Source organism: Vipera berus (assembly GCF_964194415.1).
Source record: "Vipera berus genome assembly, chromosome: 4".
In the NCBI taxonomy this organism is placed as follows: Eukaryota; Metazoa; Chordata; class Lepidosauria; order Squamata; family Viperidae; genus Vipera; species Vipera berus.
In genome coordinates this window covers 35,727,165-35,743,703 of record NC_138206.1, presented here as the reverse complement: position 1 = coordinate 35,743,703, position 16,539 = coordinate 35,727,165, and the positions used below count along the sequence as shown (strand labels likewise).

The following is a 16,539-nucleotide window of genomic DNA, read 5'->3' as shown; positions in this document are numbered from 1 at the left end:
AAAGGCAGTAATGCAATACACAAATCTCCACCTTCCTTGGGGAAAAGTCTACACAACACCTTGCAGGAGAGCCTGAAGCAAAAGAGAGAAGGCAGAGAGACAGGAAGGGTGCACCGAGAGGGGGGATGCCAGATCTGCCCCGATCTTCCTCCTCCATACCCTTTGCCTCCCCAGCGATATTTGGTGAATCACGCTGGCAGAAAACACCTCCCTTCTGCCGCTGCTCTTACTTCCCTGCTCCTCCTCCCCCCCCCCCGCGCAGGCCCAAGCTATGATCCCGCGGCTGCTGCCACCGGGGAGGAGGAGAAAGAGGTGCCGCTGCTGAAGCCACATGGAAACTCAGAATCCTGTGGTAGCTCCATCTTCTAGCACGTTTGGGGACCGACGGACGGAAAGGGGGAGGGGTATAAACGTCCGCGCACACAGACCCCAGACTTATGTAGGAGTCTGGATGGGTGATAAACTGTCCCTATCTCATCCGTGCATGGGATGAGAACAGGGATCTAAACGTGTCAAGAGTAGGACAGGCAATGGTTTCAAAACCCCAGGCCAAGTCAGCGTCCTAAGCAGCCTGCTCTTTCCTTTCCACGCTCACCCGCCCCGCTTCTCTGACAAACTTTCCGACATCTACCGGCAAGTAGTCGCTAATTTGCCCCTTATACTTTTTTTTAAGGGAAACAGAAAAATGAAAAACAAATGAACCAATGAAGACTCAAATGCTGATCGTGACATGAATGACCGCAACCCGGTTATTTGCTTTACTCCCCGCCCTCCTTTATTTCCCCCCCCCCGACAGAAAAAGGAAAACGGACGGTAGCATTTCTGTATTTTCTGTCTCCAGCCCCCCCACACACACTTCTCTCGGCCGTATATGTTGCCTCTGCTTCTTTTTGCACCATTTCATTTTACCTTCCTCATTCAACCGGCAGCGGATTGTTACAGATATTCCTAACACAAACCTACCGCTTTCTAGATCCCGGGATTAAGGAGACGTTCTCCGTCTCCATCTCCTTTTGCTCAACTGTTGTTTTTTTTTAAAAAAGCCCCGATACTGGATCCAGCTATGCAAGTTTCAGATAAAACACCCGGGAGGAAGAAGAGAGCAGGATGCAAGTCTGATTTCTGTAATTTACCACCGACCCGATCTCGCAGCAGCAAATAACAGTTTACCACCCGTCTGCTGGTTGAAATCTCAATAACGCCTCCAAGACGCATATTCTTCTTCCTGGGCAAATAATCTGCAAGTTTTCTGTCATCGCGACCATTTGGTGTTACAACTTACCTTTAGAAATAGGACTTTAAACTGCCAAGGCCTTCCTCCGCCCCCAGCCTCGCTCGCTCTCCACCTTAAACTTATTGACACAACATAATCCCACATTCATGCAAACTCCTGACACAGCCTCTCTCCTCCTACGTCCTTTCCTCCCCCCCCCAACACTCTCTTTTATTCTTTCCGTCAGCTCGCAGTATCTCCTTTTAAAAAAAATCGCCTAATAATTGCACATTTTGTTGTTTGGTATGGCAGAACGGAGGGAGTGAAAGTGCTTGCAAGATATGATTCTGTACCGGAAAATGCCGATTCCTAACTCCTAAGTCGAACTGAGCCCTGCTCGATGGCTTTCCGCCCCGCACCCAGCTTCTCTCTCCCCCTTCGCCGCCCACTCTTGACACAAAACACGAGCCACGCAACGCAAATAAATCAACGCACCAACGTGCCCCCGCCAGCTCCGTGCCTCCACTCTTACAATTAAGTTTCATTTCTTGCTGCCCCTGTCAAGGCACACACACACCCGGAGAAAGGGAAGGTTGTTTTAATTCCTCCGGTGGGGTGCCAGCTTTTATTTTCCTCCGCTCTCTCCGTCGCTGCCGCCGCCGCCGCTGCTCCTGTCTCTGCGTGGTGAAAGAGGTGCTGCTTTCCAACGCCGCCTGGCACTGGCTGGCCTATCCTTGTCCCCCTCCCGCGCCGCCTTTCCTCCTAATGCATTGCATTACAACTCACCTCTTTCCTCCGCCTCTCCCATCTCTCTCTCCCCCCCCCAATCCCGGCGCGCGCGCGCGCACACACACACACACACACAACCCCCCCCCCAATACACACACATAGATATACACACACACACCACGGAACCCCAGCCCACCATCCGCTGACCTTCTCTCGGGCTCCCCCATCCAAAGTTTCAGGGGACAAGCGAGCGTTGAGGCAGAAAGTGAACGGGAATTGAGGCAAGAGGCAAAGGACGTCAAAAGGTCTGCGCCTTCCTCGGAAGAGTCCAGCCTGCCGGTTGTGGCGGCTATCGCTGCTGGCGGCGGCGGCGGCGGCGGCGCTGCTTGGCGGAGTCCTTGGGGGTTGCCCCAATGCTTTTAAGTGAGTAATAATAGAAAGGGAAGTGTTGAGAAGAGGAGCCTTTTCTCCAGAGTCGCTCGGGGAAAAGGGGGAGACTGGGGCACTTACCTCCCACTTGTGTGTGTGTGTGTGTGTGTGTTTATGAGAAAGAGAGAGAGGAGAGAGAGAGACTCAGACTGAGAGGGAGAGCGCAAGCAGCAGTGGTCACTCAGTGTTTCTTTATGAAAAGTGAAGAGAGAAGCTCTGAACAGAGCCCACCACCGCACACTGTTTCTCATACAGTACATGTAAGCCGGAGAGACCGAAAACATTCATTTTTATAAAAGGGAGCCTGCCATTGGCTCTCGAACTGAAGGACAGATTAGCCAGCCATACAGCTCGCCTGTTACACCCAGAGAAAAACGCACGCAACTACACTCACACGGAGGCGCACACATACGGCCCCATACGCGGTCTCCCGCGCGCGGCGCGTGCACGCGCAGATACACGCAAATGTGATCACGTACCTATAAATCGGTCTTTTCTAGACCTTTAAGTAGTTTGGTGCCACGGACGCAGGGAGAAAAGAGGAAAGGGGAACTCGGGTTTGAGAAGAAGGCGCTCCTACACGCTCACACAAATGTCCATTAACTGACGTGAGAGGTTTCTTGGGTCATAAACTCCCAAGTCCCTTGGACCTCGAAGTGGGCTTCTTGGTCGCCTGCATGTGGTGCCCCACGGAAAAGCAGGGCTTTGTGTGAAGACTTTCAAGGGAAGCTGGTAAACAATTGCCGCGGGGCTCAATTTTAGTGGCGGTTACAGAAAATGACTCCAAGCTGGACTGATCCCACAGAGGCCAAGAATCCCAAAGGGAGAAGTTCATAACGCCCAAAATGCCTCTTTTGGAGGCGCCGCCGGGCAGACAGATAGTTTCCTATTTAGAAGTAACATCCCTCCTCAGGAATGAAAGAAGAAGAAAAAATCCACTGAAGTAAGATTTTACAGTCAAAAGCTTCTCGTTCAGTATTACTAGCACAGCAAAGCGATAAGAAAGCTGCACGATACAAATTTATACTTGAGGTGCCAAATCTACCTTTATATAGTTACAGTACCTCAGACGACATTTCATTATAGCAAGACTATTATGGCAGATTTTCCATGGATTACAGACAACTTCGATGTATTTTGAATCCGGTCAACTCCTGTATCTGGTATATTGAATTGTAGTCGACTTTATTGCATAGCTCTTTTTTCAGATTCACTATGGTTTTCTTACACTTTAACAAACTAACATGGCTGATCTGCTGGAAACCAAATTAAACCAGCAACCTATGGTTGTTCAATTGAGCCAACATGTTATCAATATAAGACTCATGTTTGTTGGCATATTTTGGAGCTCGCCTGGCTTGATTCATTGTCATATTGTGATTGGAGTGTGCTTGAATACCTTGAATTTATTTATTTGTGATAAATGTGTATTTCATATCAACACAATATTGAACTGGAACAGCTGTCCAGAATTTTCAACAATTAAGTGACCACAATTCTCCCTACCCACAGGTATATGCAATATCAGAGAATATTTAATATCTATTTTTCTGAAATTTGCAACTATTCAGTATAATACATGTAATACATGTTCCCCTAACTAGTAATAACATTGTGCTGTAAATCACTATGAAGTTGTACATAAGTCTTAAGTGGTCTTGCTATTGCTGTTGAGGTAATGATAAATGTTATCATTTATCATGTTAATATAATAATAAATAATAATAAACCTTTATTGTCAAAGTACAACATGTGTACATTGAGATTAGCTGTCACTGATCATCAGTGTATGCCTGTTCATAATCAACTTTTCTCAGGATTTATAGAAATTGTGCAATATAATGAGATAATGATGTGATGTCCACAGAGACTTAACAAAAGCAAATTTGGGGAAAGGTTTTAAATTGAAGAGTTACCCTGTGGTAAGTTTAGTGGCAAACAAATTTAATAAATTAAAAATAAAACAGTTCCAAAATGTAGCTATTCTTTATAAAATACTATTGAGCTCACTATTTTCCTGTAGTTTCAGCACTTGAATAAAAAAGTGAGCTATATTCTCTATATAGAAAAAAGTTTTTCTAGGACACGGGTGTCAAACTTGATCGTGTCACGTGACATGACATATTGCGACTTTTTTGCCTTTTCAGAGCTGGGGTGGGCATGGCCTGCACATGATGCATCCAGCCCACCCCAGCCGCCTGTTTGACACCTGTTCTGGGATGTAGATTTTTGTGTGTCATTCTTAATGTTTGTTTTTCTTTTTACAGGGAAGGAATGCCAAACGGTATATGAAATTGTAGGGAGGTCATTGGCCATTTTATAAATTATGATTTAGAAAACAATTATTTTACCAGTATGTTATAGCTATCGATTTGTGCTAATTCAGATTCACTCATATGCATCTATATGATAAAGTGATTAAAGCATTCATGACCCTCATTCTGCTGCTACTTAGAAGAGCCCTAAAGACTGGCTCTTCACCCAGGCCCTCAAAGAGGGAGACCAAGATCCCTCACTTCATTGCACTTATCATTTTTTATTTTTATTTTATTTTACTTTTGCATTTTCTTTGAATGTTGTTAGCAACCCAGAGTTGGGTACCATATACATTTAATACATTAGTGTTATTATCTTTCATATCTGTACATTATGGATGGATTCCACAAAATTTTTTAACTAGTTACACTTACTCAGGGGATACTTGTAATACTTAGATGCTTTTCTCTATTCAATCTGTAAGAATACTTTTGAAATTTAGAGAATTTTCAAAAGTAATATAACGTGTCTCAATGTTTTATTAATGAAAATATATAAGTTCCTAGATATTGAAATAATGAAATAATAATCACTCAGTTTTAGTACATAATAATACTTGAGATCATACCAGTCTTGATTAAAAATAGAAAACCAGTTACATTAAGTAAACTGTAGTTAAATTGAAAATGGCTAACCATGTTGTCTAAACACAAAGGGCCAGGTTTACAAAGAAAAACAATATGAAAAAACATAACTTCTTTTATTAATCATGTTTCTTAGATTCACATATATACAAAATACTGAACCGCTAGATAAATTCAATCTATATGTGGTGCATACCATTTTTCCTACTCAATGGTTGCCTTTCCAGGTTATAATGAATTCTCATGTGAAGTCTTAAAATCTAAAGTAAGCCTTCTTCAAAAAGCTATTCCACAACATATTGATTAGTTTTATATGTACCTGAGAATAATTGATGTTCATGCAACAGTTTTGTTTATTTATTTAGGATACCTATATGGACATCCATACCATAACTCTGGTTCACAGCAATAATTCAATTAACATGAACAATATTCTGGTATGTCCTGTAATCAACAACATAATGATAGGACATAATTAAATAATTGAACTTCGGTAATATAGCTGAACTATTCCAGGTATTTCACTGAAAATTATTGCAAAGTAATATACTATAGTATCTATATTACGGCAATATATTAAATGTGATGCTATTATTTCTCTTTTTTCATTTTGATACTTTTCAAATTGACTAATAATATCTACAAATTAAATATTGTACCAGAAATGTGTATATGTTTAATGTTTGAAACTTGAACATGACATTGAAATATTACACTTGTGAAAGATGCATAAGAAATGCTTTTATATATCTTATTTAGTCATGATTAGAGCAGGTACATTTCTTGTGATCAAATAACATGTTAGACTGGATCAAACATTAAACTAGCATATCAATTCCTGATTTATTGAACAAACCATGCTTATTTGATTCATACATTAGCCACACTTAATGGTTTATACATCACTTTAAGTCATAAGTAAATAAAAGTGGATATTATAAATTAAATAATATAAAGTGTATATATATATATATATATATATATATATATATATGTGTGTGTGTGTGTGTGTGTGTGTGTGTGTATGATAGATATAGATATGAAAAGTAATGGCAGATGATAGTAACGTTTGACAAGAGAACATTCTAATATTAAAAGTTGCATATTATGGTTATCTAAATAATCAATCTTGTATATTGATATCTAGCCAAATTAATTTAGAAACAATACTTTCAGACATTTCCACAGATATCAAAGTGATATATTTCTATCATTTCAGAATGAGGAAGCATTGTGATTTGGCCAATGGTCCAACTGAGTTAAATCACATCTGGTTTGACAAGCCATATCTGCAGTACTTTGATCTAGTATTTTTAAAATCAGATGTTAGTTAAAATTCTGAAAATGGACTCTTAGGTTTAATTTGTATATTGTAGTGAGCTTTGTTATACAGGTTATCCATTGACAGTATTTAAATGTTGACAATGAATAAAGTTTTATTCACACTTGGAACTTCATCTATCTATCTATCTAACTATCTATCTATCATCTATCTATCTATCTATCTATCTATCTATCTATCTATCTATCTAATAGGAATATGACATTAGCAGCTGGAGACTAACAATTTTGCTGTCAGTGATCAGTTTTTAACTAATGACAACATGGCCATCTCTATAATGTGATGCAAATTTTGCCCCTTTTATACTTGTCATACAACATCACTCATAATACATAAGATGTGTGCATTGTGACATCACTGTACACATTTCATCATTTTGATGAGATGCTGAGTTGCTATGACTGCTCATTAAGAACAGTTGTGGGGAATCAAACTTCAAAAAATTTAATACAAATAATGACAAAATAAGAATCTTGCTGAATCGGTCAGAATTACTTGATTTAAATGAAAAGGATTTGAATTGGTTATGTCACTGCATTATTAGTGCCTCATGAAATCATTGGATAATTACATTAGCTTCATTTAGACACTGAACAGGAGAGAAGATGCAATTCTTGATACATAATGGCATTACTATGAACCAACCAACAGGTCATGAAAATACAATGCCTCCAAGTCATCCTGAACAGCTTCCATAGAAAAATATCAAAGGTATAAAAAAAGCTGGTGAGTGGTTCAATAGAATCTAATCAATGAGGGGAAATATCCCTTAATCTACTTTTTTCACACATTGTGCATATTGTTTATAATGTATCTTGAAACATCAAAATTATACAGTGCGCGAGCTGCACTGGCCTCCGGTTGTCCTCCGGGTGCGATTCAAGGTGCTGGTAATCACTTTTAAAGCCCTACATGGCTTAGGCCCGGGGTACTTGCGAAACCACCTGCTGCCATTATCAACCTCCCATTGCCCGGTTCGCTCCCACAGAGTCGGCCTCCTCAGGGTGCCGTCAGCTAAGCAATGCTGGCTGGCGACCCCCAGGGGGAGACCCTTCTCTGTGGGTGCACCGACCCTCTGGAATGAACTGCCCCCGGAGCTGAGGATGGCTCCTGACCTTCGGTCCTTCCACCGTGACCTGAAGACATGGATGTTCCAACAATCAGGCCTGGACTGACTGTAGTTTTAAGTTTGGTTTTACTGGGTCTATTGTTATGTATTTACTTCAATGTTTAATTCTTTTTTAAATTTTGTATTTTATGTTTTTAACTTTTTATTGTGAGCCGCCCTGAGTCCTTAGGGAGAAGGGCGGCATATATATTTAATCAATTCAATTCAATTCTTCTGATTTTTGCTTTTCACCTAATTCACAGGTGTCAAACTTGTAGCGTCATGTGATGTGTTGCGACATATTGCAACTTTTTTTGCATTGCCAGAGCTGGGGTGGATGCGGCCTCTGCATGATGCAACTCGCCCGCGGGCTAGCAATTTGACACCCCTGACCTAATATTTCAGTGTCATTCATTTCTAATATTATGATGAAGACAGAACTATTTTGTCCATTCTTTCCATGTCATCTTAAGTATAGCCTTACTGCATCAGACCAAGATCCATCTTAGTTGAGCATTTTGTTTCTTCTAGTGGCCACACAAATTCCTTGGCTCATAAACAGAGCATGAAAGCACACTCAATTGTTGTTCCCCTGTCATTAGTTTCGTATTTGAAGCATAATTTCTCCAGTCCATATGTAACAGTCTTCAAGATCAATGGTCCTTGATAGGTATTGTTGCATAAATGTATCTAATCTTTTAAAATTATTCAAATTAGCGGTCATTGTCACAACTTGTAAATTTGACAAGTTAATTATGCTCTTTGAAAAAGTTTGTTTAAATCTCATTTCAAACAGCCTTATTTCATAGACAATAAACTCTTAGTATTTTGTGAGAGTTCAGTAGCATCTTTCAGCATACCAATTGAATATTGGAACCTCTTTCTGAGTTCAGAGACCTTGGAAGATTTCCTATTTGTTCACATCTCTTTCCATGTCCAATGTCTACATATATGATAATACTGTTTTTTGCTCTTTTAACAGCTCTCTGAAATTCTTTACTTTTGTCTTTTTTGCTCCATCTTCTCTTGACAATTTCTATGGCTTGTTCTGATATCTACTTTGTTTGTTCTGTTGCTTGGTGCTTGGCAATCTCTTTTCACATTCACCATTAGTAACTTCTTTTTATAACAATCAACAATTTATGCTGTTCCCTATCGACGAGGTTCAGGACTTCAGAATGATTCCCTGATGTTCTCTTTGAAAAAAGTGGGTACTGTTCATGCTCAACATCATATAGAAACTGGTTGGTTTTCTTCTTTTTTAATCTCTACTTGGAACTTACATACAAGGAAGTTGTGATCTGTTTCACATAAAGCCTCTGGCCAGATCTTTGCTGCTATAACAGTTCTTCCACCTCCTCGTACCAATGATGTAGTCAATTGATGTCCATGTATATGGATATTTTGGTTTTTTTTTTGAGGATTCTGTTAGAAATGATGTGGCTAGATTAACTAAAATTGATAAAACATTCTGCTTTATTTCCATTTTCTAGGTCATATAGTAAGTTACATTTCTTAATATTTTCAACTTCGGCATTCCATTCTATATATATAAAAAACACATCATATTTGCTTCCTCTGTCCATTTCTCATTTCAGTCCATCTCTTTTAATCATAACATTAATCAACCTTCTCTTTTCCACTGGTAATTGGTGCATCAATTTGGACGATCATCATATAAAATGATTGTCCACAAAGTTTAATGTGATCATTGACTGCATACTGTTCTTTCTACACCCTTAACTATAAAAGCAATACCATTTCTTCTTTGTTTTTCATGTCCTATGAACTGATCTTCTGTCTGAAAGTGCTAATTGCAGTCAGTCTCAATTCGCTGATATTGTCCAAAATATCAGTGTTAATTCATTTCAACTTTCCTATGTTTATATATTTTACATTTCACACTTCCGCTGTAATTCTGTCTCTGTAGCTTTGGATTTTCTTTGTCTTGAAGGCAACATCAGCAATTAGATGTCCTGAAGGCTTTAATTGAGCCACACACAACACTATTATTCAGTAAGATCCCAGCTTTTACACAACAGCACATTGACTGCCATCCAGTCTGCCATCCATTACTGGACTATATATTGTTTATCATTTTGTATTTTTTATAAAATGTACAAAATGGTATACGTACATACTGAGGAAAGCAAAACCTGTTAATTCTTCAATAACATGTTATTGTAACGCAAAATACCTGGAGGGCTGTCCATTAGAGAAAGCCATATCATTTTGTTACATTGTTTAACTTATAATTCATTCCTATTATTTGAAGTCCACATTCAGATAATCTGGATTAAATATTTTAGTTAATAATTACCAAAAAAAATGCAATTGAAGAACGCTATTGGTGCAATACACGAAAGTTTCCTGTGCCAGCATTTTATGTATCCATTGTACTATCTTCCTTTAGAAATAAACAGGATTCTTAAAAAATCCCCACAGATTGAAGTTTATTATCTTTATTGAGACATGTATGAGATATTATATTATTCTGCTGTTTTTGCACTTTGCCTGGGGCCTGAGGTGACCATTGGTGGATCTGCAGTGCATGATCTTTATGGGTAGTGTTGCATGTTTTATTATGAGAGATGTGAAGCATTAGCCATCCAGCTGCTGCCTGAGCCTTCAGGCTTCATATATGAGCTGTTACCATCACCAGCTATATTAAGGGCCACGGTATTCTCAGGAAAGAGATGCTATAAGGCTGCCAAAGAAGCACATATTTTATTTGTACAACAATATTCTCATAGTTATGAGCTATATCCACAGACCTGCCAATTTTATTTATGTGTAATATATTTTGCTCTGCCCTCATCAATAAACGTATTGGGTTCTGTATCTTTCACTTATAGGAAAAATCTTGCCTGGAACCCATATAAATAGATGGTCCAAAGTATTTGCTTTCATCTTTTGTTTTAAAATATTTCCATTTTTCAAATGCTAGGTACATATGTTGTTATTTTACATATAAAATATTTCATTTACAGTATATCTTTTCTTGGAATTTCTGCATTGTATCACTCATTTTTTTTGGCTTCCATAGTCAAAGAGTGATTTATCTTTATTCTTATTAAAAATATGAAGAATTATGAACAATTTGTAAGTTCATTCTTGGAATTTTATTTTGCCCTAATATGTAAGTCACCTGGATGTTTCCTGACTGAGATGGCATATAAGTTAATTGATTAGATAAATATCTTGGCATTCTTTTAGTGCCTTTATCCTGGATTCATGAGTTACTGAAACATAATTTAATACTACACCCAAAAGGAGTATACCCAAATTATATGCAACCTTGTGATACTCAGAATTCTATCACTTCTCTATTTACAGGAATATGTACTGTGAATCAGAATTGTATTGATGTAGTAGCTGGTGCAAAAGTTAATATAATTACTATAGGTGTGTATGTGTGTTTCTATAGAAAGTCCTTCAAACTATTATAATTTCATGTTTTCCTCTTGATTCTTGCCCACATCTAATATTATAGTGATTAGAATGCTTTGACATGGGAGAGCAGGATTCAATTCTCAGCTTGTATCAACCTTATCAGTAGGGATTCTGACCCAAACATTTCAACTGCCTACATCAAATATAAGAGTGGCATGATCTAGGAGAATCATGCCGGCTTGGACATTGCCTGGATTAACAAAGTTCACCTCAGATGTTGGGAAGCCAGGACAATTGGATGATAAGTGGGCTACTAGAACAAACCATATATGGATGAGACAAGAGAGCCTGGAATTGATGGAATGCTACTACACCAGCAGACCAAGTGAGAGGGAATATATGACATGTATGAGAGAACTATGGATAGACAGAAAACTTGTAGCCGCACTAACTGAGAAACTGCTAGTTACTCAATGCTTCAACATAGTGAATAATCATAATCATAATAGTAAAGTTGGAAAGGACCTTGGAGGTCAACTAGTCCAACCCCCTGCTCAGGCAGGAAACCCTACACCATTTCAGAAAAATGGCTGTCCAGTCTCCTCTTAAAAACTTCCAGTGTTGGAGCATTCACAGCTTCTGGAGGCAGATTGTTCCACTGGTCAATTGTTCTAACTGTCAGGAAGTTTCTCCTTAGTTCTAGGTTGCTTCTCTCTTTGATTAGTTTCCATCCGTTGCTTCTTGTCTGCCTTTGGGCACTTTGGAGAATAGCTTGACTCCCTCTTCTTTGTGGCAGCCCCTGAGATATTGGAACACTGCTATCATGTCACCCCTCACCCTTCTCTTCATTAAACTAGACATAGAAGAACTATACAAGAATGAGCTTAACGTGCCTGATAATCACAATGAAGTGGTCACTGACCTCGAGCCAGACATCCTAGAATGTGAAGTGAAGTGGGCCTTAGAAAAGCTGAGCAACAACAAAGCTAGTGGAGGTGACAGTATTCCAGCTGAGCTATTCAAAATCTTAAAAAACGATGCAGTAAAAGTGCTACACTCAATTTGCCAGCAAATTTGGAAAACTCAACAGTGGCCACAGGATTGGAAAAGATCAGTTTACATTCCAATTCCAAAGAAAGGCAGTGCCAAAGAATGTTCAAACTATCGCACCATTGCACTCATTTCTCATGCTAGTAAAGTTATGCTTAAAATTCTACAAGCTAGACTCCAGCAGTATGTGGATCGAGAACTACCAGAAGTACAGGCAGGATTTCGAAGAGGCAGAGGAACTAGAGATCAAATTGCTAACATACGCTGGATCATGGAGAAAGCTAGAGAGTTCCAGAAAAACATCTACTTCTGCTTCATTGACTATGCTAAAGCCTTTGATTGTGTGGATCATAACAAACTGTGGCAAGTCCTTAAAGAGATGGGCATACCAGACCATCTTATTTGTCTCTTGAGAAACCTATATGCGGGCCAAGAAGCAACAGGGAGAACTGGACACGGAACCACTGATTGGTTCAAAATTGGGAAAGGAGTCCGGCAAGGCTGTATACTGTCGCCTTGCCTATTTTACTTATATGCAGAGCACATCATGAGAAAGGCAGGGCTAGATGAATCAAAAGTTGGAATTAAGATAGCCGGAAGAAATATCAACAACCTAAGATATGCAGATGATACCACTCTAATGGCAGAAAGTGAAGAGGAACTAAAGAGCCTCTTGTTGCGAGTGAAGAAGGAGAGTGCAAAACTTGGGTTGAAACTAAACATTAAGAAAACCAAGATCATGGCATCCGGCCCTCTCAATTCCTGGCAAATAGATGGGGAAGAAATGGAGGTAGTGACAGATTTTATTTTCCTGGGCTCCAAGATCACTGCAGATGGGGACTGTAGCCAAGAAATTAAAAGACGCTTGCTCCTTGGGAGGAAAGCCATGGCAAATCTAGACAGCACACTAAAATTTTTAAGCAGAGACATCACCCTGTCAACAAAAGTGCGTATAGTCAAGGCTATGGTCTTCCCAGTTGCAATGTATGGCAGTGAAAGCTGGACCATAAGAAAGGCTGAGCGCCAAAGAATTTGTTGTGATTCAGGGTCAGCCTGTGGGTTCGGCAGTTGGGTCGGATGACTCAGATGAGGGGGAGGAGGGGGGTGTTGAAGAACTTGCTGATGATGGCTTTGAGGCTCCGCAGAGCCCCCAGCCAGGCCCCTCCCACTTGGTGGAGACCCAGCTGTGTGAGCCTGACAGCGTGGATGAAGATGACCCACAGCTGGCCCTGTTCAAGGACGCCCAACGCAGGAGGCAGTCAAGTAGGAGTAAACAGAGGAAGGCAATGGGGCTTCTCGGAAGGAGGGAGAGAGAAGCCACGCCCTGAACTCTTTATAAAGGACTTGTGTGGGGAGGGCTGGTTTGCTGAAAGCAACCGCTCAGATAGTGTTTCAAAGCTCCGGTATCTTGTTTCGTGTTTTGTTTGTTTTTGTAATAAATTTGGCAGACGTATTCCAGCCTTTTGCCGTCTGTAAAGGGGTTGCCTTTTCTGCAAGGCCGGTAGCAGGCTGGTACAGAACAGAATTGAAGCCTTTGAACTATGGTGCTGGAGAAGACTCCTGCGAGTTCCTTGGACTGCAAGGCGATCAAACCGGTCAGTCCTAGAGGAGATCAACCCTGACTGCTCTTTAGAAGGCCAGATCCTGAAGCTAAAACTCAAATACTTTGGCCACCTAATGAGAAGGAAGGACTCACTGGAGAAGAGCCTAATGCTGGGAAAGATTGAGGGCAAGAGAAGAAGGGGACGACAGAGAATGAGGTGGCTGGATGGAGTCACTGAAGCAGTAGGTGTGAGCTTAAATGGACTCCAGAAGATGGTAGAGGACAGGAAGGCCTGGAGGAACATTGTCCATAGGGTCGCGATGGGTCGGACATGACTTCGCAACTAACAACAACAACACCCAATTCCAGCAACCGTTCCTTATATGTCTTAGCCTCCAGTCCCCTAATCATCTTTGTTGCTCTTCTCTGTACTCTTTCCAGAATCTCAACATCTTTTTGCATCGTGGTGACCAAAACTGGATGCAGTATTCCAAGTGTGGCCTTACCAAGGCATTGTAAGGTGGTATTAATACTTCATGTGATCTTGATTCTATCCCTCTGTTAATGCAACCTAGCACTGTGTTGGCTTTTTTGGCAGCTGCAGCACACTGGTGGCTCATATTTAAGTGATTGTCCACTAGGACTCCCTCTCACAGTTACTACTATTGAGCAAGGTACCCCCTATACTATACCTGTACATTTGGTTTTTCTTGCCTAAATGTAGAACCTTACTTTTTTCACCATTGAATTTCATTTTGTTAGATAGCGCCCAGTGTTCAATTCTGTCCAGATCCTCCCATATCTTAAGCCTGTCTTCTGGAGTGTTGGCTGTTCCTGCCAGCTTGGTGTCATCTGCAAATTTGATGAGTTCCCCATCTATCCCTTCGTCCAAATTGTTGATGAAGATGTTGAAGAGCACTGGGCCCAGAACAGAACCCTGGGGCACCCCACTACACACTTCCCTCCATGTAGATGCAGTTCCATTGCGGACCACACGCTGAGTACGGCCAGTCAGCCAGCTACGAATCCATCTGGTGGTGGTGCTGTCTAACCCACATTTTTCTATCTTATCAAGTAGTAGGTTGTGATCTACTTTATCAAATGCCTTACTGAAGTCCAAGTAAATTATATCCACAGAATTCCTCTGGTCCACTAATTTTGTCACTTGGTCAAAGAATGCAATAAGAAGGTGCTATCTCACAACTTGAGATAAACCAATTACACATTACATACCAAAATCAAGATCTGGAAGAACAAATCAATGTGTAGCCAGTACCTGAAGCTGGAACATCATTACATGCACCCTATTGCCATGCTAGTCCTGAAATGATTAATTAATTTCACTGTTTAATATATATTTTTTTAAAAAATACTTTTTTGTATGTTTTAATAATTCTGTTTATTATTAATATACAGAAAACAATTCCTTTGAAAAGCTGGAATATGAATCAAATATTTCAACATAATATATTTATTTTAAAAATTTTAGCTATCAGTTTAATTTGATATAGGCAAGCCAGCATTTATTTCTTTATATTTACCATTTAAACTTACTACATTTATTTTTTAAAATACTTTTATACCCTTCTACAACCCCACAGAAATTTCATATAGACATTTGCAAATACCAAATTCTTGAAATATCTCTGCTACAAAGTACAATTTTTTATTTGTGCTTTAGGGCATTTCTAGTATTCTAAAATAGGTACCAGCAATTTGGTGCTCTAGTTGACAGAGGAAGGTTTTCAACTTCCATCACTCTTGCCAGCATGGAATAACTGTTATCTGTTGCAGTAAATTAACCAACTGTTGATTGTGGGAACTGTTTCACTATCTGGAGTGCATGAAATTATTTGTTTCTGTTGATACATAGAATAAATGTACCATGAGACCAACAAAAATATTTATCAATTGACTTACTTAAATACTATATATAGTATAAAGAAGTCAAGATTCCTATATTATCTAGACAATGGAAAAGTGTCTTAACTTTTATAGCAAGTCAATGGATCTCAATTTGTATACAATAAAAATAATATTTAGAATTTATTGGACTTGGGTATATTTGTAAAAAAAATAGCACTTTGTTTGAGAAGTAATAAGAAGACATCTTTTTAAAACATGTTTCTAGAATGTCCTCTGCTTACCAAGTTTGGGAAAAGTAGTGAATTATATAAAGGATACTATTATTTTGATCTATTTACTTAGTGCATGTAATTTGACAACCTGAGAATGTAAATGCATTCTCTTGCTATGGCTAAGACTGATACTGCAATATTGGAAATATAAATGTATGGCTCTATTTATCAATGTGTTGAAGATCTGATTGCACTTGCCGCTTATGAGTTGATTGGCTATAGATGTAGACTTGGTGTAGATAAGTATAATGAAATATGGGGGGGGAGGAGGGAATGGGGGAAGGGATAGGGAGGGTTGGGTGGGGGTGGGGGAGGGGGGGATTAAAGTCAAAATGTATTGTAAAACTTTTTAAATAAAAAAAAGTATAATGAAATATGGGACTCATTTGTACAGAATACATGAGGTTAAAAAAGATTAAAAATAGATGTATAAATGTATTAGAAATATATACATATTTGAATAATATTTGCATTACATAAGTGTATATGAAATATTAACTTTGTATTGATTGATAATGACATACATTATGTTTTTTTCTTTGTTGTATTTCTTTCACTTTTTTGTTAAGAGCACATTTCATCTATGTAGCTCTGTCATCATTCCTACCCTGATAAACTTCCATAATTTAACAGATATATTTGCAAGCCAAAATCTTTTGGCCTTTTTACCGAGGTCGAATATTGCCATTAAAAA

General features: G+C 39.3%; 1 protein-coding gene and 1 long non-coding RNA gene across 4 annotated transcripts in view; one reads left to right on the top strand and one right to left on the bottom strand.

The window, feature by feature from the left end:
* The window catches only part of BBX (BBX high mobility group box domain containing), a 111,210-nt gene extending 109,293 nt beyond the window's left edge, over positions 1 to 1,917 (bottom strand). For 2 of the 3 annotated variants that reach the window (XM_081326701.1, XM_081326699.1), the window contains exon 1: positions 1,709 to 1,877. The gene's annotated coding sequence lies outside the window, so the exon portion shown is untranslated. Of the gene's footprint in view, positions 1 to 1,708 lie in introns of all 3 variants that reach the window. The other variant, XM_081326697.1, reaches the window with a different exon arrangement.
* A 227-nt stretch (positions 1,918 to 2,144) lies between these two features.
* The window catches only part of LOC308667475, a 59,159-nt gene continuing 44,764 nt past the window's right edge, over positions 2,145 to 16,539 (top strand). Inside the window, exon 1 of the long non-coding RNA XR_014026292.1 lies at positions 2,145 to 2,365. This is a non-coding gene — a long non-coding RNA (uncharacterized lncRNA). The remainder of the gene's footprint in view (positions 2,366 to 16,539) is intronic.